Below are 27,264 nucleotides of genomic sequence, written 5' to 3' on the forward strand. Positions count from 1 at the left end.
GTATCAAAGTGGCAGCCTTCTAACATCTACCACGCCAGGTTTGTGCCTCCTCCCCCTCCAAACACAAATATCTGTGTGTGATCCAATTACAATTATACCCTATTCAAGTCCTGAAAAGCAGTTAATGCAAAAATTGGGCGGGCCCTCCTGCTTGTTCCTTTTTATGACTTAGTCTCGAGGCTTATATGATGGTATGTTACAAAAATAGGTGGATTAATGTTTTTTTCAGGGACTTGAGTTTAGTAGGATCTCTTTAGGTGAGTTCTAAATGATGCTTACCCATGGATTAACCAGGGATGAATTTTATCCCATTAGGGGAGTCTGATGATGCAGGTAATCTTACCTCAATTATATCACCAGAAAGACAGGCTTTGTCTTTGTTAAAAAGCCAAACAAAACTCATTTAATCCAGATTCTATGACTGAGCCTTCTTGTAGCACAAAACATAGCTCTCTACTATGCCATAAAAAGTGTTGGTGGTTAGTGAACACCTTGAGCTCCTGAGCAATTTGATACACACTTACAGAAAGTTAGAGCTGCTCAAAATATTTGTTGCGAACAGTTTATTTGACAGTGTTTAGATCCTTGATTCTGTTCGCAAACTGAGAATAGAAAAGGACAGTAGCTCTTTAAGGGCTGGTAAAATTCTTTCCATGTAGTAATAGAAATCACCTCAAAAATCACCTCCTTATCCAAACCCACTTTGACCTAGCTTTGTGCCACATTTCAGTTGAAACGGTATTATAGTGATTTGGGGTTGGGAGGAGGCAATTTTTAACATCACTTTGTGGGACTTTTGGAAGCCATCATAATATATCCCAAATCTTTCCTAACCATCTTATCAATCAATGAATGTCTTTAGAACCAGAGGCATAACCAGGAGAGTTTGTCCCTGTGCAAGCCACATGGGAATGTGGGGGGAAAGGGGGTGCAGGTGGGGAGAGCGCCAGGGGGTTCCAGGACTGGAAGGTGGGCAGGAGTCTTGCCTATGTTGGGAACTCAAAAATGCTCCCCAGTTGTTGCTGCCACTGCTGTAGCATAGTTTATCTACCCTAGCTATTGCTCTTTAAGGGCTTCTGCTACAAGAGTGATGCTGTGAGGCTGTTCTTGGTGCCAGAGTGAGGGCTCTACAGGGATGAGGGGAACATTCTGACACCCTTTCTAAATTGGTGCCTTGCCGACCCCCTAGTTACACTATGGATTTAGCATTTACCCCTGGCTCTGAACTGCTGAATGTTATTTGTATTGCCTGTGCAATAACTGACCATATAGTTTCATGTATTAGATGGCATCTGTTCCAACTCCCCTGCTCTCTCCCTCTTCCCCCCACCCTTTGCTTCGGCTGAAATCTTGACAGTATATGAAAAACAGACATGGAAGTCCTTAGACTAGTATGACAACAGTATGGCTTGAGATGGGCTCTTATAGGCATAACATCATTGACATAACAAGGCATGGAGTGAAACTCTTTTTAAGCTTAAGGAGGGCAATTCTGGGGAGGGCAGGGCATGCATGCTATGCTGTTTTAGTCATGGTAAACCTTTAGAAAATATTAATTAGAAGTAGCAGACTCTTTCTTTTTCCTATTTGTTGTTGATGTATTTTAAAGATAGGAGTTTCAAAAGCACTGAAGTGGTTGTCATCTTCTCCCACATGGGGGTTTTCACCGCTGACTTCAACAGGAACAAATTTAACCCAAAGCTGAGTGCATTTAGAAAGACCTTCCCTAAAATACATGTAACATATGGTCAAATGATATGGTAAATACAGACCTGTGTTGGTATGCCATACAACTCTCCACAGTAATGCCAAGAACAAATGGTAAAATAAATAAATCCAAGCCTCTAAGTCTAAAACATGGTTTTGTACTGTTATTTCCAAATAATGTGGATAGCATTAGGACCTCTTTTAGGAAAATTTGAGAATAATCCTTTAATACGAGAACAACTGTTTACTATATGTCTACTACACTTCTGACTTCAGTGGGATTATCTTTACTGTGCCACATTGTGGAGGGAAGATAGAGGGGCTTTTCAGACTGAGAAGATTTAGAGTGGGGAACTGAGGAGTATCCACAGCTGGGTAGAAATAATTAGAGGAACTATATGCTAGGTTATTGTTGATGGTATAAAGAAAAATCCAGAAAGGGATGTTATCTTAGATTGACCTCCCTGCATCTCCCCACCTTCCCACACCCACTCCAATGTTTATAGGATGTAGGCTTTCAGTATTTCCTCAGTTAATTTTCTGCATAGACTAATAATCTACTTTAAAAAGCACTGTCCCCCCTGGAAGCAGAAGTGCCTGGTGGTATTGTTACTAATAAAGAAGGAAATTGAAATAAACAGTAGCTCTTATTTACATGTCTAACCAGGGCCCTGTTCCTGTACTGTGTTTCTTCCCTCTTCCTCCTGCAGGTTCACAGCGCCTGTTCTTAGCCTGCATGAGGAAGACCATGTTCCTACGCATGCAGTGTGTCAGCGCGAGCTTGTAACAGTACTACAGGTTAATAATGTGATGTGACTGACGATCTTGTTATTTGACAGCCTGTCAGCAAATACAGGGCATGAGAAATACCATGTCAGAAAGCAGTCTCTTTACCTTCCTAGGTGAACTTACACTGATCCTGACACTACCTTCCCTCCGGCAGTCTCAAACAGTTCACAATAATTCCATCCACACTCCTAACAAGATCATTTTGCTGTGCCGCCAACAGGCTTGTCAGCTCTCTTTCCTACTCCCTCCCTCACTAAGCAGCCAGTACATTTTGCACCCCTAGATGAGTTAGGGGGAGTTTTGAAGTTTCTGGAATAATTAGGACCAGCCCTATCAAGGTTGTGCAGGTTGTAAATCAGGGTGGAACTTCATTCTTTTCTTCCTTTTAGGTCCTAATTTGGAATAGATCTGAAAGTTAGATGGTTTGGACCGCACTGTACTGGCAACCAATGCTAAACACATTGCTGTCTTGCTTCTGGAAGGATTGGAAACTAATGTGCATTCTGTATCACCCTCTATATGCTTGACACAGTAACAGGTGACTTTCTATCTGGCTTAGAGAGTTAGGTCCTGAAAGGAAAAGATTAAGGGAAAGGATTGGAGGTTCTGGGTAGGAGCCTTCCAGATCATGACTGCTTACTTGAAATTATGCCACAATTATTTAGATGGCTGGTAGCCTAAAAAGGCAATAAGCAAGTGGTCTTCCTTCACATCACAGTTGGCACTACTTGACACTTGTGGAGGCAATTTGAATAGAAACTCATTAACCATCTCACCCTAAGCTGGTCGTCCCAAGTCAAGACTGAGGCATGTTCCTGAGCCAGCGTATGGAAGCTTGATAGGAAGGACTTCACTCTTCAGGGCTGTTCATTCAAAATGTTAAACAAATGAGACAGAGAGGGACAGAGATGAGATCTTGTGGAGATTTGTAAAGCTGAAAAACTGATCATTCAGGGGGTTCAGCACCAAGAGAGTGGTAAGATATATATGTTTAATTAGAAAAATGTTGGCTTATTTTTGAGTCTGGGCTATCTCCTTTGGAAAAAAGGTACAAATGCTGGGAGGTCACTCAAATGGTAGCATGGGGTGAAGTTCACACTTTAAATGGCATTATTTATCTCTGAGTACCTGGTGGCCAATAATCATGGTTTTGGATCCTGGTGATCATTAATTGTTGTGGATTTGCTCCCCTCAAAATCAGTTTTAGTGTTTTTGCTTTGAAAACAACAGTTTGCAGCTAAATAACAGTTTTCCCACATGTGACAATGTGATTTATAGTTGCTGGTTTTGACAGCAATAACATTTTTTCCACAGTTTCACTATGATATTATGTGGTGTCTGTGTGGTAAAGAGTAAGGAGTGCAGTAAAACATAAGGAAGGAAAGGGGGTCAGGAAAGACACTGCAAAAAGAGGATTTTTCTACCCACCTGGATAAAAAGGGCCTTTTCTGTCAGTACAAAGTGCTAATGAGCTGTAGAGTCAATGAAAAACAGTGGCAGGTGAAAAATACTTTGCCCCTGCCATGTATAGCCTATTTCCTGTAGTGATCTCCAATAAATCTGTAAATATTACATCTCGCCCAATTCTCTGTGAGGCAGCTGAGCAGTGTAGGATCCTTTTCACAGATGCATGCATTGATTTCCAAAGAGGTTGCAAACCAAATCTTCAATTGGTTTAATTAGCATAGTGCAAGTGAAGTCTATGGAGCTGCACAAACTTAAACCAGGAGAGGATCTGCTCCTAAACTATTTATGCATTGTCATACAGTGATATAGCAGCAGAGCCACAAAACTCATTCCCAGTCCCTATAAACTAGAAACTACCTACTTTCATTATTAATAATAGCAAACAACATTAGGGGAAATAGACATGATGACCTAACAGGGCTTTTCCAATTCTTATGTTTTGCCTTTCACTCAGTTTCACTTGTTGATGAAACTGACAAAGCAAAAGGATCTGCTGTGAGTCAGGATATGCTGTTGTTTCCCAGCAGAGTAAAGGTGCAAGCATGTGTTATCCAAAAGCTGTTTGTCCTAGCTTCGTTAACTAAATGAAGTACCTTTCTTTGTGCTAATATTTATGTTCTCTCTACTGCATTTGCCTCTTCAGTGTAAAACAAGAGTCTATAAACAGAGGTGCAGCTAGTGAGATGTCCACTAATCATGTGCCTTCCAACCCTGAACTATGGCATTAGAGACTGTAGAATGGCCATAGCAGCTATGAAGACTACCATACCCTCCTCACAGAGTCACAGAAGTTTAGGGCTGGAAGGGACCTCGTGAGATCATCAGGTCCAGTTCCCCTGCTCTGGGCAGGAAAGACAGCTGGGGTCAAATAACCCCAGTCCAGTGTGTGTCCAGTCTCCTTTTGAAGATCTCCAGGGTAGGTGCTTGCACCACCCCCGCTGGGAGTCTATTCCAGAATAGTCTGTGCATGCTATGTCTGTGCTTGTAAGCTAAAAATACCTAAGAGAGGAATCCAGTCACTTTCATTTTGAAACTGTTTTGGGAGGCTAGACTTGGTAAATTCTGATCTGTTACAACAACACAGTTCCAGAATATTTCAGCTGAAGTAAGAATCTGGCCTGTAAAGTTGAATGACAACCTTGGACTGGTTGAAGGTTGAATGACAACTTTCTTATCTCAGAGAGGCCATTACTTGGCCTGTCATGATGACTGTCAGATGACCACAGGTACGTTCAGTTATGCCTTTCCTGACAGGATGTGTAATGAGTCATGCAAAGGCTTTGATGGAGCATCACAAAAAGGATAAAGAAGATTTTCTTTCTACAAACAGATGCTAATTACAGTTTCAGATAGGTATCAAGGTCAGCTCAAACCTCAATGAATGAATGACCTGTGTAAGGCGAATTGAAGTCCCATAGAGCCCGTCCTTGGAACCCTTTAACTTCTTTGTGTAGCCTGTGCTATAATGGTTAATTGTCTTGGGACAAATCATTCATTAGTGTTTATTGGTTTACCTGTGCTGTAGTCAATGAAGCTACGTCAGTCTGCAGCAGGTGAGGATCTAGCACACATTTTTTGGGACCACAGTTCATGGGGGGTTGGCTTAGCCACCCTTCTGCTCTGTTAGCATATTCAGAATGGCTCAGAGTCTCCGGAAACATGGCAATATTGCTCCGTGGCTAATAGCATTTGTATACAGCAGCTGTGAAACAGACTAGTGCCACATAATTCAGGATAGATTTTCTTGTGTTATAAAGCACCTATGAGTTTAATCAGCCAAAAGCTGGATGAGCTGAACATTCAAGGCACTCCATTTTTGTGCTGTACCCACCCACTTAGTGGTCTCAGCCCCAGTGATCTGGGGAGGTAAAACACCAGTATTATTATAGGTTCGTAATGCCTTATGCTGATTTTCTTACTGCCCCAGCTCCCAGATGGCTCTTCAAGCAGCTAATAATTTCCTATTCTGTGGAACATATTCAGATTTTAAGTTTTAATTAGAAACGTTTTTTCACCTTCTCATTCCCCTTCCATTCAGCTGTCCTGCTTCCTCCAATCTTTCTACTTTTGCATTGATCCAGTCAGCTTTGTATTTCTGGAAGGTGCAGTTTTGTATTTGCAGCTCCTATCAAAAATGAACTTGTAATACTGCCTTTGGGACTAGTGAAAAATTCATTAAGAAGCAACACATTGGGCCACAGCTCAAGGATTTCAACCCTCAACTTAGAAATCATAACTGTCATACAAGTTTCAGGAGCCTTAGAAGGCCTCTTTTGGGGATTACTGGTTTTAGGACATGTTTCTGCTTGGCCTCAGCCAGGGAGGAAATTTTGAGTCGATCCATAATGTCTTTCAGAATCTCATGGCCTGTTGCCTGCATTGCTTTAGCAAAAACTCAACCAAATAAACAATAGAGGGGCACTAGCTCTGGGTGTCAACTTAGGAAGGTGTTAGAATCATCTTCCACTGTGCAGAGTCTGTGCCCTGGTGGCAAGAGCAGCCCCATGGGGCACATCCAGACAAGCACAAACATACGGCCTGCAGCACTGCACACTGCGTATGCAGGTGCTCCCTGTGCTGATAATTTGTAACATGGGTGGGTTTTTTGACACTGGAAGATCCTGGTGTCAAAAACTCCCCGTGTCTTAAAAAAGTGGGGTGGCACATGTGGTGGCAGCATGTGCCGCCAGAAACCAGAGCCTGGCTGGCAAGAGCCAGCTGCCAGCCAAGTTCTGTGCTGCCGGTTTGCCATGGCTGCAGTCCCTGGAGGCCCCCAGGACCTCAGATAAGGCTGCTGAAGCCAGCCTGGCCCCAGCTTACCTTACCTCACCTGGGGCAACATGCCACGTGCCGGAGCACATGTGTCTGGGCATTTCCTGGGGACAAGAAGTAGTAGCACATATTATGCCACTGCTGTTTTTTCGCCAGGGAAGGGCATGTTCCTGTTCATGGGGACGCACCTATGGTGATTCAGAAAGAGCTGCTTTAAGAATAAGAGCCAGGTGGGGCAGAGCATATGGCAGTGGGATCAGCAGCAGATCCTGGTATGGGTAAAACTCTTGCCCTCTCCCCCACTCTCAGAACCACAAGTTCCCCTGCACTCAAAATGACATGCCCTCCGAGCTCTTCAAACTGTACCCCTTCATGCTTGCAACCCATGTGTTCCCTCCTCCTCTGAACTGTTCCCCCTGCCATTTCTTGGTAACGTGTGAACCCCCACAGGCTCTTGGAACCATGTCTCATCCTGCTTTCCCACAGGGCTTGCCCAGGGCACAAACTCAGCTTGTTACACGTCTGCAAAATGACATTGTTTTGAAAAGGCTAACTATGTGCTGAACAATTCAGCTCCTAAGAACTGATCTCCAGACCACACAATAGTTGGGATGTTTAAAAATTCATCTTTTCCCTCTTGTTCCCCCTTGTGCAAAATACTAGGAGAATCATGGGGTTGTTGTTTTACCAGCTAACTTGGCAGCAGATTTTCATGAGGGGAGCATGTGCGCACGTGCATTCTCTCTCTCTCTTACATCTTTATACAACCATACTGTGGCTACCTGGATCTTAGATCCAGCTGCTGGGGGATTCTTGAGCTGGATTATATGCTTGCTCCACATCCATGCCAGTCAGTAGAACCAGGTGTTAGCACCAAAGGGGGATATCATGCCCTAAAAAGAGACAGAGGGCTGGAAGTAACCACTCTAAACTCCTGTGTCTAAGTCAACCCTGACAGATGCCTATCCAGTCTTCACTGGTATTAAGTACTTACTATTTTTTATTGATTGCCAGTGGTGTGCTTCATGCTGTATAGGATTCTTCACAGTAGTTCTGCAAGGTATCATTATTTCAGAACTAGGGAAACGTGGAATGAGAGATGGAGAGACTTGCCCAAGGCTACAGAAGGAACCTATGTCAGGTTAGAATCTAGGCCCATGTGATATTGTCATGTGTGCTGTCCACTAGACCTGGCTCCCCTGCCTTTCTTCCTTTAGCACCTCTTCTTCAGTGTTCACTGGTGCATACTTTCTTAAAAGCTTTCTTTCTAAGCGACTTCTCCATGACAAACAAAGCATGAAAAATGCAGCATGAATAATAGAAAACTCCCTTTCTCCTGAAAGAGATAGAGACACACACACAGTGTGCATCTGGTTCTATCCTGAGTACACAGTAGGGAAGGGAAAACTAAAGGGGATTATAAACCACCCACACACTTGCCTAATTCTGGCTTTGGCTGCAGGCCTCACTGACAAAATTTACAGTGGCACAATGGTTGCTGTAATTTGTATCAGTTTGTACTCCACCAGCACAGTGAAGTAAGTCATGGAGTGTAATAGCACACCTTCCATGCCTGTCTACAAAAGATGGCATCATACAGCTGTTATATGAGATGTAAGCTAAGAGGGAAACTCAGGATGAAGTATTCTGCAGCGCTAGGGTTGAGTAGTGTTTGACTCTTGGAGCGGGTCCCCATGTGCAGGGGTGTGTGGTTTGTGGTGCCACAAACTGCATGTGGAGAATGTGAAAACATGCGCCACATTGCAAAATTTGGCCAGCAATGCTCTGGTTGCTGGCTGTGCTCCATGCTACAGGATATGTACCCCCGCTACACCAGAACTATACCAGGTAATACTGCTGGGGCCGCCATAGTTGCTGGCCCCAGCCTCCTCTACACCTACTTGGGACAACTTGCTGCACACAGAAGTGCACATATGGGGGCATGTGATAGGGCTCAAAGCAGCTGCACAAATTTGTGCCACTGCTATCTATGACTCTACAAGCACACACCCCTGAGATGCTAGTTTACTTTTAGCTGCAGTGTAGATGCATGGACAGGTTCTTGTTTGAATTTTGGAAAGCTCCTCCAAGGCTTGAATGAGCATATTGAAACTCTGTACCTAACTCTCCCTGTAAAACTGGCTGCCTATCCATTCCTGGTTAGAAAATTCTTTAAAAGCTCATTTCTGCACTTTGTCTCCTTACTCTGTTTGCCTGCCAAAAACAAAGACTAACTTCCTAGCTTGGCAGCTGCTTAGTGTGTGATGTCATTTTAAAACTGCCCTGCAGTTTGCTTCAGTATTTGAACTATCTAGCCCCGATTCAGTGTTTATGACTGCATCAACCCATGAGGAATATCATCTCAAAGAATTGGGCCTCTGTTGGCACAACAATAAAAGCAAAACATTCTCAATCAGGGAAGGAGCTGTGCCAGGAGACCCATCCCGGAATTACCTGCTGAGTTTCCTAATCTACACTGGCAGGATATCAAGTCCCAAAAGCAAGAGAATGACCCATCATGTTCTTCATTCACATAGTTGGACCACAGACAATTATTATTTTCCCAGGGGTGTGTGAGCCAAAACCCCATTGCTATTTTTAGTAGTTAGACTGTAACACTTTTCTGGAGGAGATGCTTTTTGTTCCACTGCACAGTACCTACCACAACCAGGTCCTGACTAGTAACTGGAACTCCTAGATGTCACCATTGTGCTGTTATTGATTACTGATCGCACTGTTAGTTCTGTCAAATTAACTAAATTCAGAGAGATTTCCAAAGGTGTCTGAGGGATTAGGAGCTCAGGTATCCCTAATAGTTACCCTTCCCACTTGTTATTACTCAGAATTTTCCACTATAAAATATTCTACTATTTTCTTGGGCTGTGGGCAGCAGCCCTTCCAGGATTCCCTATATGTATCGTGGCTCAGAGGGCTAAGTGGATGCCATGTTTGTAAAGCCCAGTAATTTTGCGATGCATCATAAAAATCAAGTTTAATAAAGGCTCTCATGCATAACCTGTGCTGTAGGGATCAGCTGCAATGAAAGGAAAACATGTTATGGAGACTGCTGGCCATGGGCTGACCCTGTGGTTTTCTCTGTCCCCCATGCTGACTAAATAATGTCTGAGCTTCCCAGTGCCACTGTAAGAGGGGCTGGATTCAGTTCTAATTGTCACTGAAGTTAGACACTGCTAACTCCATTATCTCCAGAGGAATTAGTCCTCATTGACATCAGTGTAACTGAAATTAGAATCCAGCCTCAAGCATCCTTAAGTCCAAGACTAACCTAAGTGGCCATTGAAAGGACTTGTATATATTACTCTCTGCTGAGGAACTGCACATAGAAATCACTGGCCTATTTATGGGTCATATATGTAGAGAAAGAAAAGAAGATGGCATGAGTGAAGTTCTGCAGATGCACAACAAAGGCACGTCTAACATAGTAAGGCATGATGGTCATAATGTGATGTAAGACTGGAATCTCATCTCATTGGTGCAAGTCAGGAATAATTCCACTTAAACCTGTGCCGTTACTCTCATGTAACATCTACAGAAGTGATAGCAGAATCAGGTCTATTGACTCAAGGAGCTGATGAGCTAAACATTTGTTTAGTTATTAATATCCCAGAGCACAACGATTCAGTAGTTCATGGCTTACCTTAAAACTTCAGCACATTCCATCATGCAGTCAGGAAATGTTGGGATTTACAATTTATTTGGACAAATTCCTTTCCACAACATAGGCAGTTTGCTTAAATATATCTGGTACCCTTTCTTTGTATGCAAATATATTCATACACAAACGCTGGGATTTGCATATGCAAGCAAAGCTAAAGATGTCTTTCAAACATGGTTTGAGGTCACTTTGAAAACCCAGCTCTGTGTAATCAATGCAGCTCCTAGCAAAACATTTATTGGATAAGCCTTTTATTTTTTTGTATTGATTCAACACATCCTGGCACAAAGATTAATGAGCACTTGGCACTTGAGTGGCTTTGTTTTGTTTTTTAGCATGGTATGCTTGATGTTTTGGAGAGCAACTTTGTATGTTATAGGCCAGGATTACCGGTTGGTGGCCTGGGGGTTGCATGCACTGTGAGGAATTAATTTGTGGCCCCCAGGCTCCCACCCAGCTGCTACTCCCCCCATTGCTCCAGTTGCAATGTGAGCTGGGGGCCCTGGGCTCCCCCTCTCTCCTCCAGCACCCACTTCTGGGGGTGGACAGAACGGGGCATGGCAGCACAGTGCAGCCCATGGTTGCAGCAGCCTGTGGCCTGTGACACCCACGTGATGCAGTGCAATGGGGGAGCTGAGGGTGAGGCTAGGGGGCCCCCACATACAGTGCAAAAGTTTTGTTGAAAAACATGACATAAGAAGCTTCTTTCAAGCTATAAAAGGCATCCACAGGCCACATTCCAATTGCCCAGCCTCCTTGCAATCTCAGGATGGCTCTACCCTTCTCACGGACAATGTACCCAACAAACAACGCTGGAAAGAGCACTTCAAGACTCTACTTAACCTCAGCTGAGGCCTCTGTTGCCACCATTGAGTCTGTCCTTCAACACCCAGTAATAGAACCTCTTGTTGATCCCCCATCCTTCAAGAAAGCCTGGCATGCTATCAATCAGACCAAAACAATAAGGTGCCAGGCTCAGATGGCATCCCCGCAGAGGTCTTTAAAGCTAGTGGAACAGCACTAATGCAAAAATTTCACCAACTTCTCATCACAATATGGGTTAATGAGGAATTTCCATCTAACTTAAAGAATGCCAACATTGTGACTATCTTCAAGAAAGGGGACAACTCCATGTGTGGGAACTGCCGAGGCATCGCCCTCCTCTCTGTTGCTGGGAAGATTCTCACTCACATCCTTCTGAATCGCCTCATCTGCCTTGCCAAATATGTCTTTCCAGAATTCCATTGTGGTTTTAGACCGTCTTGGTGTACCATTGATGTGATTTTTGTTGCATTACAGATCCAGGAGAAGTGTAGAGAGCAGCACCAGGAGATGTTTATGGCATTCATTGACCTACCCAAGGCCTTTGACTTCATCAAACGTGAAGCCTTGTAGAAGGTGCTGACTAAGTTTAGCTGTCTACTGAAGTTCATCGGTGTCCTCAAGCTACTCCATGATGGAATGACCACCACAGTCCTTTGCAATGAATCAGAGACAGACCCGTTTTCCATCTGTACTGGTGTCAGGCAGGGCTGTGTCATTGCCCCAACCCTTTTTTCCATCTATCTTGCTGTGATTTTGATTCTCATCCATGACTGCCTTCCTCCTGGAACTGGGGTTGAATATCAAATGGATGGTGAGCTTTTCAACCTGCGGCACCTTCATAGCAAAACAGAAGTTACCAAGACAAGCATCACTAACCTTCAGTATGCTGATAATTGTGTTGGTTTCAGTGTGCATGAGGATAATCTGCAGTCTACCCTTGACCTTTTCTCAGGTGCCTATCATAGTCTGGGATTCTCCCTTAACTTTGGAAAGACCAAGGTGCTCCATCAGCCTGCCCCAGCACAAGGTGCCCCACTCCCTCCACAAATTACCATTGGTGGAGAGCCCCTGGAAATGTCAAGCATTTCCCATACCTTGGCAGTCACCTTTCTCAGTGGGTCAGTCTCGATGTAGAAATCAAACATAGGATTCACTGTGCCAGTGTATCCTTTAGAAAGTTGCTTTGCTGTATCTTTGCTGACCAAGATCTGCAGATGAAAACTAAGATCCTGGTCTACTATGCAGTGGTTATTCCCACACTCCTGCATGGATGTGAGATGTGGGTGACGTACTGAAGTCATCTTAAGCACCTGGAATGGTTTAATTAGCATTGCCTCAGGAGAATCCTTCGCATTAGATGGGAAGACCACTGCACCAATGTCAGCATCCTCTCTGCAGCTAATATAACCAGCATTGAGGCAAAGATCATGAAACATCAACCCCGCTGTGGTGGCCACTGTGTATAGATGGTTGACACTCATCTCCCAAAGCAAGTCCTCTTCTCTCAACTTAATCGTGGTAAGAGGACCCACGGAGGACAAAGGAAATGCTACAAGAACACCCTGAAAGCATAACTTAAGAAGGGTGGCATCAATCTTACAAAGTTGGAAGTGCTGGCTGATAACAGGTCTTACTGCTGCTGTACCATACATCAAGTTACAACCCACTTTGAAGAGAACCGTTTTGCTCAGGAAGCTGAGAAATGGTAGAGGAAGGAAAGTGCACATCCTGGCCAACAGTTTTGTCCCCATCAAAGCACCACTTCTTGTATCTGTGGAAAAACTTGCAGGCATGGATTAGATTCCTCAACCACCTTAAAACTCACCAGTAATCCCCACCCCGCCCTGCCCCGGAAGACATCATCCTTGTATTGGGGGATAGCCAATGATGCCATACAGTGCAGTAGGAGAATGGGGGGCATTACCTCACTTCCAGTGAAGCGGGGTGGGCGGAACCCTGTGGCATGCAGCTTGGAAGCCCATGGTTCATGCTGCTGTGGCTTGCAGGATGTGCAACTCCCAGCAGTCCTGTTATAGGCTCTGGGTCTGATCCAGAAGTCAATAGGAGGACATCCATTAAAATATCAGTAGACTTTGCACTGCATTGTATTAAATTCCCATTAAGTTTCTTGACAAAAGTAAATGCAGAGGGTAAAATCTTGCTGGTTAATATGTCCCCAGTGGCTGAATAATATATCCTGTAAAAAGCAGGAATCTGACCAGAGAATTACAGGACCAAATTCTGAAAGGCATTCTAGTGCTTTTACAGCTTTGATGAGGGAACAAGTAGATTTCCTGAAGCATGTGGTTCTAAGAATCTACCAAACTCTAAGGGAAGTTACCAATTCAACATTTTTCAGCTTGAGTTGGCGAAACTCCTTTTAGGTGATAAATATTTTCCTGTTCCCATTTACACCATTGGCCTCAGAAATGATTCAGTTTCTAAAGAACAGTAACAATGCACCCAGCACTCCTGACCCAAACTCAGGGACAAACAATACCGCCTTCTCCTCTCCCCTCCTCCCCCACCACGAAAAAAGAGCACTTCTTTTTTTCTAGCTATACAGAGAGGCCTGTGCTAAGTGGACCTGATGTGAAACTCACTGAAATAAATGGGAAGACTCATGCTGACTTCAACAGGCTTGGGGTCAAGCTGGTGGAAGGATGTTTTTTCCAGGGAAAGGCTAGCACAATGAGTAGTGTCTGAAGAACTTCTCTCCCTTTTCCTTGTAGAGCCTGTTCATATTAGGTTTACCAAAAGGAAGTAGATGAACATCTATCATCAATGGTACTTCATGATTCTGAGGTGCATAGCTTCAGACAGAGCACCTACTGCTGGACAAAGGGAAAGAGAGGGAAGGTCCTACAAAGGAAAGAAGACCAATGGAGCAAGGAGAGTCTGGTAACAAATAGTAGTTAGTAGTAAATTATGAATCAGTGAGTCTACCTTGTAGACTATCCTTCCACCTACAGAAATGCTAATTAACTTGTTTTTGATGACATTACCTCGGTGTATGTATGTGTATATGTGAAAATGCCTTCTCACCCAGATAGTTATGTTTAAATAAAAGTAAATTGAAATCTCTTTCAATAATTAAACACGTTTAAGAAACTCTTATTTTTTTTCCTGATTAACCTAGCTTATCAGCATCCTTTGTCATGGGTGCTTTGAACAATAGTTGCATCCTAGATTCAAAATCTCATGTTGATAATATCCCTTCATAATTATCAAGAAATTCCCATCAAACTGCAGTTATGATCAGATTGAGAAAGATATTGTTGTTCTCGTTGCTGGGTTGGGGTTTGTTTTTTTTTTTACTTTATATTTATGAGACTATGGCCAGATTCTTCATTAATGTAAATTGGCACAGCTGTACTGATTTTCATGATGCAATATCCATTTATACCAATGGTTGATCTTGACCCATGTATTTTATGATGATATGGTTATGCTGAAATGTAATTTAAGAGTAACTAAATGATACTCATAATCATAATTAATAAGCCTTTGTCACAATCAGAAACAGAAATAGGAACAAATAGTACAATGGCTCCAAAATGGGACTCCATAGGTCATTTGCTGACAGTCCATGAAGAGCTAGCTGGGTGGCCTCATGCTGGCTGCTAGCTTGCCTGATTGTTTCCAATTGCTAAACATCATTTAAAGAACAGGTTTAAAAAAATCACTGTTTTCCTACTGTTTCTTTTCATGTAAGTAACTGCTGTCATTATCATTGAAAAGTTGTAGATGATGCAAAGATTGACTGAGTCCTAAACAGAGCTGTGCAAAGGAAGGTAATACCTGTTTCATAGTTTCATAGTAGCTAGAGTCGGAAGGGACCTAGGTAGATCATCTAGTCCGACCCCCTGCCTTGGCAGGAAAGAGCACCGGGGTCAGATGACCCCGGCAAGGTGCTCATCTAACTTCCTTTTAAAAATCCCCAGGCTAGGAGCCTGCACCACTTCCCCTGGAAGCCGGTTCCAGGCCCTAGCCGCCCTGACTGTGAAGTAGCGCCTCCTAATATCTAATCTAAACCTACCCTCCGGCAGCTTGTGACCGTTATTCCTGGTCACTCCTGGCAGCACACGGGGGAACAGGGACTCCCCCAATACCTGCTGATCCCCCCTGACCAGTTTGTAGCAGGCCACAAGGTCCCCCCTTAACCTTCTCTTGTGGAGGCTAAACAGGTTCAGGTCCCGTAGCCTCTCCTCATAAGGCCTGCCCTGCTGACCCCTGATCATACGAGTGGCCCTCCTCTGGACTCTTTCCATATCGTCCACGTCCCTCTTGAAGTGTGGCGCCCAGAACTGGACGCAGTACTCCAGCTGCGGCCTGACCAGTGCCACATAGAGGGGGAGGATCACCTCCCTGGACCTGCTCGAGATGCATCTGTGGATGCATGACAGGGTACGGTTGGCCTTCTTGACTGCCTCCCCACACTGCTGGCCCATGTTCATCATGGAGTCAATGACGACTCCAAGATCCTTTTCCGTCTCCGTGCTGGCAAGAGGGGAGTTCCCCAACCTGTAAGTGTGGTGCCGGTTCTTCCTCCCCATGTGCAACACCTTGCACTTATCAGTGTTAAACCCCATCCTATTCTCATCCGCCCACCGTTGCAACCTGTCAAGGTCAGCTTGTAGCCTATTGCACCCTTCTAGTGCACCCACATCCCCCCACATCTTAGTGTCATCAGCAAACTTGAACAGGGTGCTTTCTACCCCCTCATCCAAGTCACTGATGAAGATGTTGAACAGTGCGGGCCCGAGGACCGAGCCCTGCGGAACCCCACTGCCCACGTCCTTCCAGGTCGAGAAGAACCCATCCACTACCACCCTCTGGGTGCGGCCCTCCAACCAGTTGGCGACCCATTTGACCGTGTGGGCATCGACACCACAGTCTCCCAGCTTTTTGATGAGGACAGGGTGAGAGACAGTGTCGAAAGCCTTCCGGAAGTCCAAAAAGACTACATCCACAGCAACCCCTGCGTCTAATGATTTGGTGACCTGATCGTAAAAGGCCACCAGGTTGGTCTGACAAGACCTGCCACTGATGAACCCATGTTGGTTGCCCCTGAGCATGCATTCCCCCGCAAGGCCCTCCTGGATGTGTGCCAGGATAATTTTTTCAAAGAGCTTACCCGGGATTGAGGTAAGACTAACTGGCCTGTAATTTCCCGGGTCCTCTTTTTTTCCCTTTTTGAAGATAGGGACCACATTGGCCCTCTTCCAGTCCTCCGGCACCTCACCAGAGCACCACGAGTGCTCATAGAGCCGCGCCAGGGGTCCCGCAATGACCTCGGCCAGTTCCTGTAGAACCCTAGGGTGAAGATCGTCCGGACCAGCGGACTTGAACACGTCCAGCCTCTCCAGAAGTACCCTAACTACCTCCTCGCTAACCCCTGGCCCAGGAGTGTCTCTCCCGGGGCCCGAGGGAGGCCCAGCAGGGAGGTGGCTGAACTGGTCCCTACTTAGGAAGACAGAGGCAAAGAAATCGTTAAATATGTTAGCTTTGTCATCTGGCGTGACGACTAAATTGCCCATCGTGTCCTGCAGGGGCCCCACATTACCCGGGACCCTCTTTTTACCCACTATGTATTTGAAGAAGGACTTCTTATTGTCCTTAATCCGGGAAGCTAGTCCTATCTCCATCTCTGCCTTGGCCTTCCTGACTGCCCCCCTACATCCTCGGGCGACTGTAACATAGTCCTTCTTGGTGATGACCCCATCCCTCCATTGGGTGTATGCCTCCCTTTTAGCAAGGAGACATTCCCGGATGCTCCTAGTGAGCCATGGGGGTTTATGTGCCCTCCTGCTCCCTTTGACCCTTATTGGGATTACCTCCCTTTGGGCATGGAGGTTCGTCTCCTTAAGGAGCAACCACTCACCTTGGACATCTGGCTCCCTTCCCCTCTGGGTCCTCAGCGCTTCCCCAGCGATCCTCCTTAGCTTGTTGAAGTCAGCCCTCCTAAAGTCTAGGGCTGTTGGCTTGCTGCAGCCCTTTGCCACCTTACGCTGGATGGTGAATTCCAGCAAGCGATGATCACTGTCTCCCAGGTGGCCCATCACCCGCAGCCCCCTCACCAGGTCATCACCCGTGGCCAGCACCAGGTCCAACAAGGCATCTCCCCTGGTGGGGCTGTGCAGCTCCTGGGTTAGATGGAGGTCCTGCACTCTGGCTAAGAACCGACGTGAGCGGTCAGACTTGGCTGACTGCTCTTCCCAGCAGATGTCTGGGAAGTTCAGGTCCCCCATGATGACCACATCCTTAGCCCTCACTGCCTCTGTGAGCTGACCTAAGAATTCCTGGTCGAGCTCTTCTCCCTGGTTGGGAGGTCTATAGTAGACTCCCACCGTTAAGTCTCTATCCCCTGGACTGCCTTTTACTCTAACCCAGAGCACCTCAGAGTGCCACCAAGGATTTTGATATTTCATAATCTGGTTTTAGTCCAGTATGGCATCCTGTACTTTAGAAATTCTCCATGAAACTAAAGAATTCTGCACATCTTGAAACCTCACTTTTTATGCAGTCTGCTTAGGTTCCATTGAAACATCACTGAAATTAAACCATTTCCATGGAACATTTCAGTTTTGCCAATGCAGAAAAATGATCTGTTGAAATATTTCTGACCAGCTCTAGTAAATAATCGTAAGGGCAGAACCATTGTACAGAGAGATCTGGATCACTGATCCCATTGAAACAGAATACATTTTACAGTCAAAATATAATTTACCATATCTAGAAACAAGAAATGTAAAGGACTGTTTCGTAGAAAGAAATAACTCTTAAATGGATTTAGGTTCTGAGCAGACAAACACTAAATATTACTTCCTAGCTCAGTATTGTGGCTAAAGATACCAATGTGATACGTCTATGTAGTGGATGTACAGGTTTCCCTTGATTTATGCGGGTTCTTTATATGCAAATTTGCTCTTACACAATGAGCATATTTAGACCCATAATTCGTTATATGCAAGGTAAAGTCACTCTTATGTGATCAGCATAGATGCCCTCCCACCTAAGCAGGTAAGTCTGTGGAGGGAGGGGAAAGGGCCGTAGCCCCACTCACCCCAGCCCCAGCTGCAGCGGCTCTGGGAGCAGCAGACACCAGTTGCCTGCACCAGGGCACAGCGCAGCCCAGAGGTGAGTGGGGACAGGTGGAGCATGGTGAAACCCAGCAACTGCAGGCAGCTGGCGCTGGCTGCTCCCAGGGCTGCTGCAGCTGGGGCTGGGGCTGCGGTGAGTGCCACTCTGTTCCCTCTGCTTTGCAGCTTTGTGCAGGCCTGGGAGCAGCACCTCTTCCCCACCACTACCCTAGTCCCAGGCTCCCTCCCTCACCACCATGGCAACCTATCCCTATTTGTTACATTGTAAAGTGGGTTTGCTTTATGTGAATTCAATTTATGCACTGTTCTCCGGGAATGCATGTACAGCATAAATCGAGGGAAACCTGTAGTTAACAGGCATAGAGGAGAGATTTTATGGGACTGGTGAGATCAGTACTGGAATATCGCAGGCAGTTCTGTTGTCCACACTGTTAAATGAATGCCAAAAATGTAAGTATGTAGAGGAAAGGGCCGCAAGATTATCTGAGGGCTGGAGAAAATGCTTGGCAGTGAGAGCAATGAAAAGCTCTCTCTGTTTTCAGGTTACCAAAACTCTATCTCAAGAGCCCCCAAGAATGATGCTGGAGTGAATGATCAGGACTCTCTCCCACAAACCCACTACTCTCTTAAAGCAATTTTGGGCACTTGCAGAACAGGAGAAAGTGGGTGGGGCTTGATTCTTGGTAGTCGTCCTGGGCTCAGCAAGGAGAAATGCTTGTAGGATTCTAAGTGTCTTATGCATTCCTGAAAACATGGGCAGATCTAGTAATACGCTAGGGATCAAAGAGAAAACAAATGTGATTATTGGAATGTGTATTAATTTTCTAGATTGTATATAAAGTTTTAAAAAATAGGCAACAATAGTCAAAATAGTTACAAGATGTATCATTAATCCAGTAGTTAGTCATTATAGTTAAATGTTCATCTCATTCAGATTCATAAAACAAAATCTAGCCTTCTTGAACATCTTGACAGCCCCTCCAATACTTCACTGTCAGTCATTTTAGTTACTGCACCTGAGTTAAGGTTTTTAGCTAGAGCTAAGAAGTCTGCGAGGCTGTGAAATAGAAGAGAGACATTTCCAGGGATGGCTAGCAGACAGCAACACTGCAGATTAAAGGACAGTTTGAATAGTGTGACTCAAGATCATTAAAAAGGATAGAGGGTCATTAACACCTGTGGTGTGGAAAAGATCAGCAGGAATCCAGGAGATAATAATGACCCATGAAGTCATTTGAGTCTCTCATCACTGCCTCAGTAGAAATACCCCTGCCTGTCTCAGATTGTTGGTTTTTAACTTTGGATGAAGCAAGTATCCAAGCGGGGTACAACTTCACCCCACTGCACAAGATCTTCCCCTGTTTGAAAAAGTTACCTATTATGACAAGATAACAGGGATGAAGGTGCTCAGTGCTCTTCAGTATCAAATATTTCCTAATAGTGTGCCATTGTGAATTTATGAGTTCATTTATAAATTACATCTTTTTGTGGAACCTCATGACCCATGCAGAAAAAAGTCAGCCACATTTTATTAGCAAGCCCTCACCACCTGATCGCCATGGCAGATTGAGGTTAAATAGCAACCAGCGACACTTGTTTAGCCACAGTGACCTTGGGATTCATAAGCATGCTAAAGCTGGGCAAAGGGCTTGCATGCTATTGCGCTGTGCCTCTTGGTGAGTTGCCAATGAATGCTATTAACATCGGCTTCACACAAAGGTCGATCAATCAATCAATTGATCTGCATATTTGCAACGTGCCCTTCACAAGAAGTGCCTCCCAGCACTTTCCAAAAATACAGTTGCTCCTCTGAAATATTTGAGAGGACTCATGGCAGAGTCAATATAGAATCATGGGATGTAAATGTAAACTTAAAGGTGACAATAGAACAAGTCTGAGGGAAGATCATTCTCAAAATACAGGACTATACAGCTTCACAGCTCTACCTTCAGTGGTCTTTGCAATCACTCCAGTTGACAGAAGGGCACTTGTAAATCTCAGGGTTTTACTATGTCAGCCAAACATATGAGGGATCAGGTACTGCAGATTTACTGATAGGTGCCCAGGGAGGTAGCTTAAAGCATCATGCTGCCTCCTCTCATCTAGAGCAGAATTATTATCCATCTGTAACTGAGGGAAAATGTTATCTGACTCAACCAGCAAAAATTATAATCACTCTGGTAATAAGAAAATGATGAACTAGCTTAGAAAGGAAACAAGATAACATTCTTAAAGGTAAAAAAATGGATCTAGTTACAGTTAGATCCTTGTTACTAAATTCACCCAGAAGAGTCCTCCAGCTCCATCCCTAAAATTAGCTGGGAAATATGTAGTTGCTATAACCCTAGCAAAAGGAACTGTTCCATACTCAAGCCTGCCCTCCTTGCAGAGAGATCTAGCACCTAACCCTACTAAAACAGCCTCAGTTTAGGAAGCCCCAGAATGCATCCCACCTACCAATAGCCTGTAAAGCCCTATCAGTTTGAATGCTTATTCTGGCTTGGGAAGCCCTAGCAGGTCAAATTATAAACATGCCTCTGAACCTTGACCAGTCTTTAACCCTAATCCTACCTTGGGTTAGAATATAGTTCTCTCATGTCACATGGAAATCCGTGATCATTCACATCTATATCCTTGAAATGGGTAACATGCAATACTTGAATCATATGTAATATAAGCAGGGAACTAGATAATATGTTCTGTGCTCAGTCACCTATACTTTAGTTTCTGTCTGAGTTTCACTTGTAGCAATTCAGAACAACTAAGATTGGAATCCAGACGCACACAAAAAACAGAACCTGATTTGCATCAAGAATTAGGTATTAGTCATGAGAATGGCAATTCAAACTGTTATTACAAAAGGAGAAACTAGGACTTAGTCTTAAAACATATGTTCTGAAAAGTGTAGGACCAAAAATTAAATCCTCAGTGTTTCCAGCATGAAGGAATTAAAGGAGTATCAATTACCAATGACACTAGTAAATCAACACTAGTTTATTGAATAGGTAGAGAATTAAACTCAGGCTTTACAATAGACTGGACATTTTTTTAAAGATTTTCATTTAGGACATGCCAACACACAGAAGGTGCATCTACACATGCAATTAATTCAGAGCAATAGAATTCAGAGCAGTTTGAGCCACAGTATACTACTGCCTGGTGCAGCATCTCTATGTGCACCTGGAACAGCAGCAATTTGAGCTGGGATGGAACAGTTTACACCAGGGCTGGGAGCACGAGGGTCAGCCCTCAACTCCTGGTGGTAGTGGGTGGTGGCAGGTTACGGGGGAGGGGGGGTCACAAGCATGCTAAAAGTGTAGAGCTGTGTGGCTAGGTGGCAGGCTGGAGTCTGGCCCCCTGCTGACTGGGCTGACAGGGCTCAATTTACATCTGTGGTCACTGTTTACACATGTTTAATTGCAGTTGATTACCCTGCTGTAAGATAGTACTGTACCTGACAGTACTATCTTACAGCAGTGTTAATTAATTTACCGTGGCCTAATTATGCTGCATATGTAGTGGTGACACTTTACTCGACAGCTAATTAGTCTACTGCACAGTTATGTGTACATGTAGCTGTGGCCAGAGTGTCTAAAACCTGTGCTTCCTGGAACCCCATGCCAGTGCCAACTAAAATTGACATTCTTGAGAGCTAAACAGCTTAAGGAGACATCTGGCCTGGAGCCTGAGGCCCCTGGGTCTCCTGTCATGGTTGGTCTGCATGGCAGTGCTGCCTGGAGCCATAGAACATAGAAGTCCATCTGCCTGGAAGACACCCAGTTACATACAGGTATCCTGGAAGCTTTGAGTTTCTTGACTAGAACAGGGTCTCCCATGGCTTCTAGAATTGCCTAGGGACCTAGAAAGAGAAAAAAATCTTGTCACTGAAGAGCATGGAAGATGATAGGACTGCCCCTAGAGTGTTAGAACCTGAAAAGTAGGGGTGTGCAAAGCGGGCCCTATTTGATTCGGATTCGGCCCGAATCGGGGACAGTGATTCGATTAGTTGATTTGGATCACTGTCCCATATTTGATTCATTTGTCTGAATTCTCTGAATTTCTCCAAATTGATTTGGAGGGTTCCGATTTGCTTTGGAGAGATTAAAGGGTCCTCAGATTCAATGTGGATTTGAAGATTCGGCCACCAAATCAGGCTGAATCTCCGCAAATTGAATAAGGGACCAAAGCTTTGCACAGCCGTACTGAAAAGCTGAGAACCCCTCGTTGCAAAACAGTTCACATAGCAGGACTGTTCATGAGTCATGTACCATAGAAGCTCAGAGGTCCCCAAAAGTTCATCAGGATATTAGGCAGATTTCTTTTGAAAACATACCTGTGATTCATTAGAAGAAAATCCAGCCATCTGCTACTGAGAAGTAGACACAAATATAGCTGAAATTATATTATAACAAAATATAACCATGCCCAGCACTGACCTCTGTTTCCCATATTGGACTGACAGAAAGCAGGGCTGGGTGGTACATGGGAGACTAACTTGTTCAGAGAGGCATGAACCTGGTGTGTCCATTCATTCTTTCATGTAGAAACTACTCCATCTATTCAATGTAAACAGCAAATGAACTCTGTAAGCAGGTGATGGCACATATGGCATTCGTAGAGGAACAGGTAAATGAAAAATGGATCCTATAATCCATATTGTTTGATTCAGTGCTATTATGGTATGCATTAATGACTCATGAGATGCAGCTGGCATCTGTGTCAATAGCAAGGTCTTGTGTTTTGGTGAAAATAAGAGTTAAATAGTTTGTTGCTGGAGAGACATCATTTTTGGTTAGGCATGAGGACAGTTTTGTCCCCGAGACTGCCTTGAGATAGTCGTCATTTTCTAGGAGGACTTAGTTGGATGGTACTTAATCTTACCCCTTCACCACATTTAATAGGTGGAAGGTAGAGGCAACCTCTCCTCTTTACAATAGTGCTGTAAGGAGAGGCACCAGTGATTGGGGGTAGCAGGACTTGTTTGTCAATTTTCTTTTTTTCCTAAATTGTATACCCTTGGCCATGTGTAGACAAAATGAGGGGCATGTGTGCACAACACTTTAAAGTGGGTTAAATGCTATTGCACTGCTTTAATGGTGTTGGTGTTTGCACGCGCCAGCAGCATATTGCACAGTAATTCCAGCTGCTGTAGCAAATTCAGCGGCATAATGTGCCTTAAATGATTTGGGGTGCAACAAACTAAAACTCCTCCAAGGAGTTTTAGTTACTGCCCTACAGCCGCTGAGCAGAGCACTGGACTCCATGCAGCTCAGGGGCTCTGCAGAAAGCCCATGCAGGCAGCCTGGCAGCAGCCGGGGAAGGCAGGCTCTGCCCAAGGTCTTTCTTTTATTTTTCCCTGGAGCCCACCTGCTTGCCTGAGCTGTGCAGGGGCCTGGTGCTTCCCTCTGTGGCTGTGATGCCCCCTGGGACCGCCTGAGCTGGGTGCAGCAGGTGGCTGCCATCTGGTGAGGGGCTGCTGCTGCCACGGAGGGATGCACCAGCCCCTACCCCTCACAGCTCAGGGACCGCTCCACCCACTGACAGCTGGCCTTCCCTTGCCCGCCACCAGATAGGCAGGTAAGTTCAGGTGTGTGCATGACATGGAGGTTTAAAAGGCCCTAAACTGAAGCAGTGTTTTTAAAAACCCACCACTTCAATTTAGGGCCCCCGTTTCATCTACACACAACCCACGTTACCAGAAGTGTATCTTTAAGTATGGTTTCAGTGGTGAGCATGCTAGTTTAGAGAAGTGGCCACTGGTCTTTTGACCTGTCTAAATTTTACACAGAAAGATTAAACTGTGGTTGTACTCTTATCAGTGAAACTGCTCCTGTGGTAGTAATGGTAGGAATTTTTTAGGGAAAAATGTTAGTAGAAACACAGTCCATTGCTCCAGCTTTTGTTACTTCCACTCCACTTCTGGGTCTGCCACTGAGCGTGTTGGGGATCACAACCCATGATTCCATGGGATGCTGCATCCCACCATCTCAGTGTTTGTGAGCCATGCCTGGTACCTCAAAGTACGTAGAAAAAGCATATAAAGCTGTGTCTATGGCTGAATCACTGATTCTCTGAATCAGAATGGAATCTTCAGAATCAGATTCATCTGAATCAAATTGGGACAGTGATCCGAATCAGCGAATTGAATCACTGTCCCCCAAACTGGGCCAAATCCAAATTGAATACTGCCTGCTTTGCACACCCCTAGTGCTCAATGCTTTGTGACACAACACTCTGGAATAACACCTACTGGCCATCTCTTCAGAGGTGTTTCCAGGTCAATCCTTGAATAATCCAATAATTTTATCCTGTAATTGAAGGTAGTTTAACTAATTAATTATTTTTAACTTTTGTTGTTTATTGTCTAGTCATCAGGTGTCTTACTGCTTCTGAATGAGTTCTCAAAAATCATCCTGAGTTTAGTTTTAATGCAAAGTAGATTGTTTCAGGTTGAGCCACGTAAGAGACTGTGTTACTTTTGAAGAGCTATGATCGTTTATTCATTCATTCGTTCATTCATTCATTCATTCTCACATCTCCTGAATGTTGCCAAGCAACTGTAGTATACTGTAAGTGCCTGTGTCTTGTTTCAATTCAATATATGCATCTCTTTTTCATATGAAGGAAATGCATTGCTCAATGAAACATCTTTGTGTTTAGAGCATGGCAAATTCCTCTGAGTGTTTTAATTCTGCACCATATCTTTCTCTTTCAAGTACCTGTTGAATCGCAGTATCTGCTGACAGACATTCAGACGCACATAATGAGATTCTATGCCAGTCTCCTTTAGATAAAACTCAGTGGGGTAGATCCAGATTGCTCCCTTGGAGACTTAAACTATCTGCAAAGCAATTACCTTAAGTGGCAGAAAAAACGTTTCTATAAAAATCCTATTTAAATGAGATTTTACATGCAAGACTATATTACTTATAGGTGAAACTCACTAAGTTATGAGTCTGAAGAAGCACTCCGAAATAGAGATGCTTATCCAAGAGACCCAACTCTTGGCTACCTTATACTATATATGAATTAATGGGAGAGCAGTTCTCTTCTGCTTTTGGACAGAGACAGGAAAGCAGAGATACATGGAGGTGAAAAATAATGTCAAGCTTCTTTGAAACTCAGAAAAGTGTGAGACTTATTTTTCTGCATTAGCTCTCCCACCACAAATATAGTACAGTCCAAGCAAAAAATAAATAATAAAATAAAATAACAATAAAAAACCCACCTTACATCCTTACCATAGACTTAAAGTCATTCAAGAGCAAAACCCACCAAAACAATAGCTATATATCTAGGAAATCACTAGCTTTGTCAACATTTCCATCTACCCTGACCTCAGCTCTCATACCTCACTGCGTGTTGTTAACAAAAAAACCCTCAAATTTTTAACATGTAACCACTCAGCATGTTTTGGCCTATAATATACAGTGTCAATTCCTGGTAGTCATACTCAAATGCAAAACCTTAACTTTGACTTCAAACTTTTTAAAGCCCATATAACATGATATAAACATTATGGCTGCAAGCACATCTCCCTCCAGGATTTGGTTAATCTCAGAGAGGTCAGAGTTGAAAGGCACAGACAGAAGCAACAATTTTTGCCTGATCTGGCCCCTGAAAGCACTCTACAGCTGTGACCAAACACAAGTGCATGCCTGCAAAGTGCTTTGAAAGGTCCCAATCCTGCAAAAATCTGAACTCTCGTTACAGGACTGAGCTGCCCTGCCCTGCCCCGGTGCTGTTTGTAGAATGGGAATGGGGAAAACGAATGGAGGTAGCTTGTTTTGGGGACTGCCCAGCTGGCAGTAGAGGGTGGGGTGGGTAGACTGGATCCCCACTCTGAGATGGGGTACCAATCCACCTGCCCCCCCCACTCCAACATGAATGGGAAACCCCTAGAATGAGCTCCCTCCCCTGCCTTCTCCCCCGCTCCCATCCAGACATAGCACTGCAACTGCAAGGGCGGGGGGTGGAGCTAGAGGAGAGACTCTGCAGAAATGCAGCCTCTGCAGAGATGCAGCTTCAAATTGGAGCCAATCATCCAACCCTCCCGACCCAACAGGTAACATCTTTGGGTCAGGAGATTTGGTCTAACTCATGGACTGGGGAGCTGCATTTCTGTCTGTAGCTGAAGTTCAGTTTGAGCATTGTGCAGTGTTGTCCCAATTCCCTCTTCATATGTCTGCCTGTTGTACTAAAAGCTGTGGCACATTGGAAATTAAAAATACGGGGACACCATAAAATGACCTAAAATTAACAAAAGATAACTATAATGTCTTCTATATTTTCATATTTCAATAATTAATTAAAAAAACTTGTGTTTAACTGAAGTGACAATTTCTGGTGTTCTGCACTAGTATGCTACAGAGCCTGTTCGAGCATGCTACAGTTTGGCTAAACTTGGTTAAAAGAGACATAATATTGTAAGAACAAGCTCTTAAGTCAGGAAATTTTAGAACTGAAAGTTCACTTGGCAATATTCCCTCTGCCACAATACACATCCTGCATACTGTAATTTGCAGTATACATTTTTAACACAAAACAGTAGGCTAAGCTTTACATCTAACTATGAAAATAAGAATAGAAATTCCTATGTGGTACATGGACTAATTTTGTTTGTGGACTTTGACAACTGTTTTCCTTGCAGAGTTCCTGAGATGTATCTACTCTTCAGAGAGACTGCGGTTAATACATCTTACTGTGAGTTCAAGTCCCAGTTAAACTGATGCTAAAGGCTACAGTCAGTAGACTCAGTTATAAATGGGTATCTGGTCATTTTAAACTGAGGAATCAAAGGAAGCTGGATGTAATTCCACTGTGCTATTTGCTACAGAAAACAACATGCCTTAACCCCAGTAGCCTGATGGACTGGTAGGGTGAGGAAAATTGTCCTAGGTCTACTCCATATTATGTGAATCATCA

At 44.2% G+C, this 27,264-nt stretch overlaps 1 long non-coding RNA gene across 1 annotated transcript in view; it reads left to right on the forward strand.

The window, feature by feature from the left end:
- Positions 1-27,036, forward strand: part of LOC149873629 (uncharacterized) — a 36,838-nt gene extending 9,802 nt beyond the window's left edge. Inside the window, exon 3 of the long non-coding RNA XR_016439868.1 lies at positions 26,990-27,036. This is a non-coding gene — a long non-coding RNA (uncharacterized LOC149873629). The remainder of the gene's footprint in view (positions 1-26,989) is intronic.
- Positions 27,037-27,264: the final 228 nt, after the last annotated feature.

The sequence above is a fragment of the Crocodylus siamensis genome, chromosome 1 (assembly GCF_052110815.1).
Source record: "Crocodylus siamensis isolate JL-2025a chromosome 1, ASM5211081v1, whole genome shotgun sequence".
Lineage (NCBI taxonomy): Eukaryota > Metazoa > Chordata > Crocodylia > Crocodylidae > Crocodylus > Crocodylus siamensis.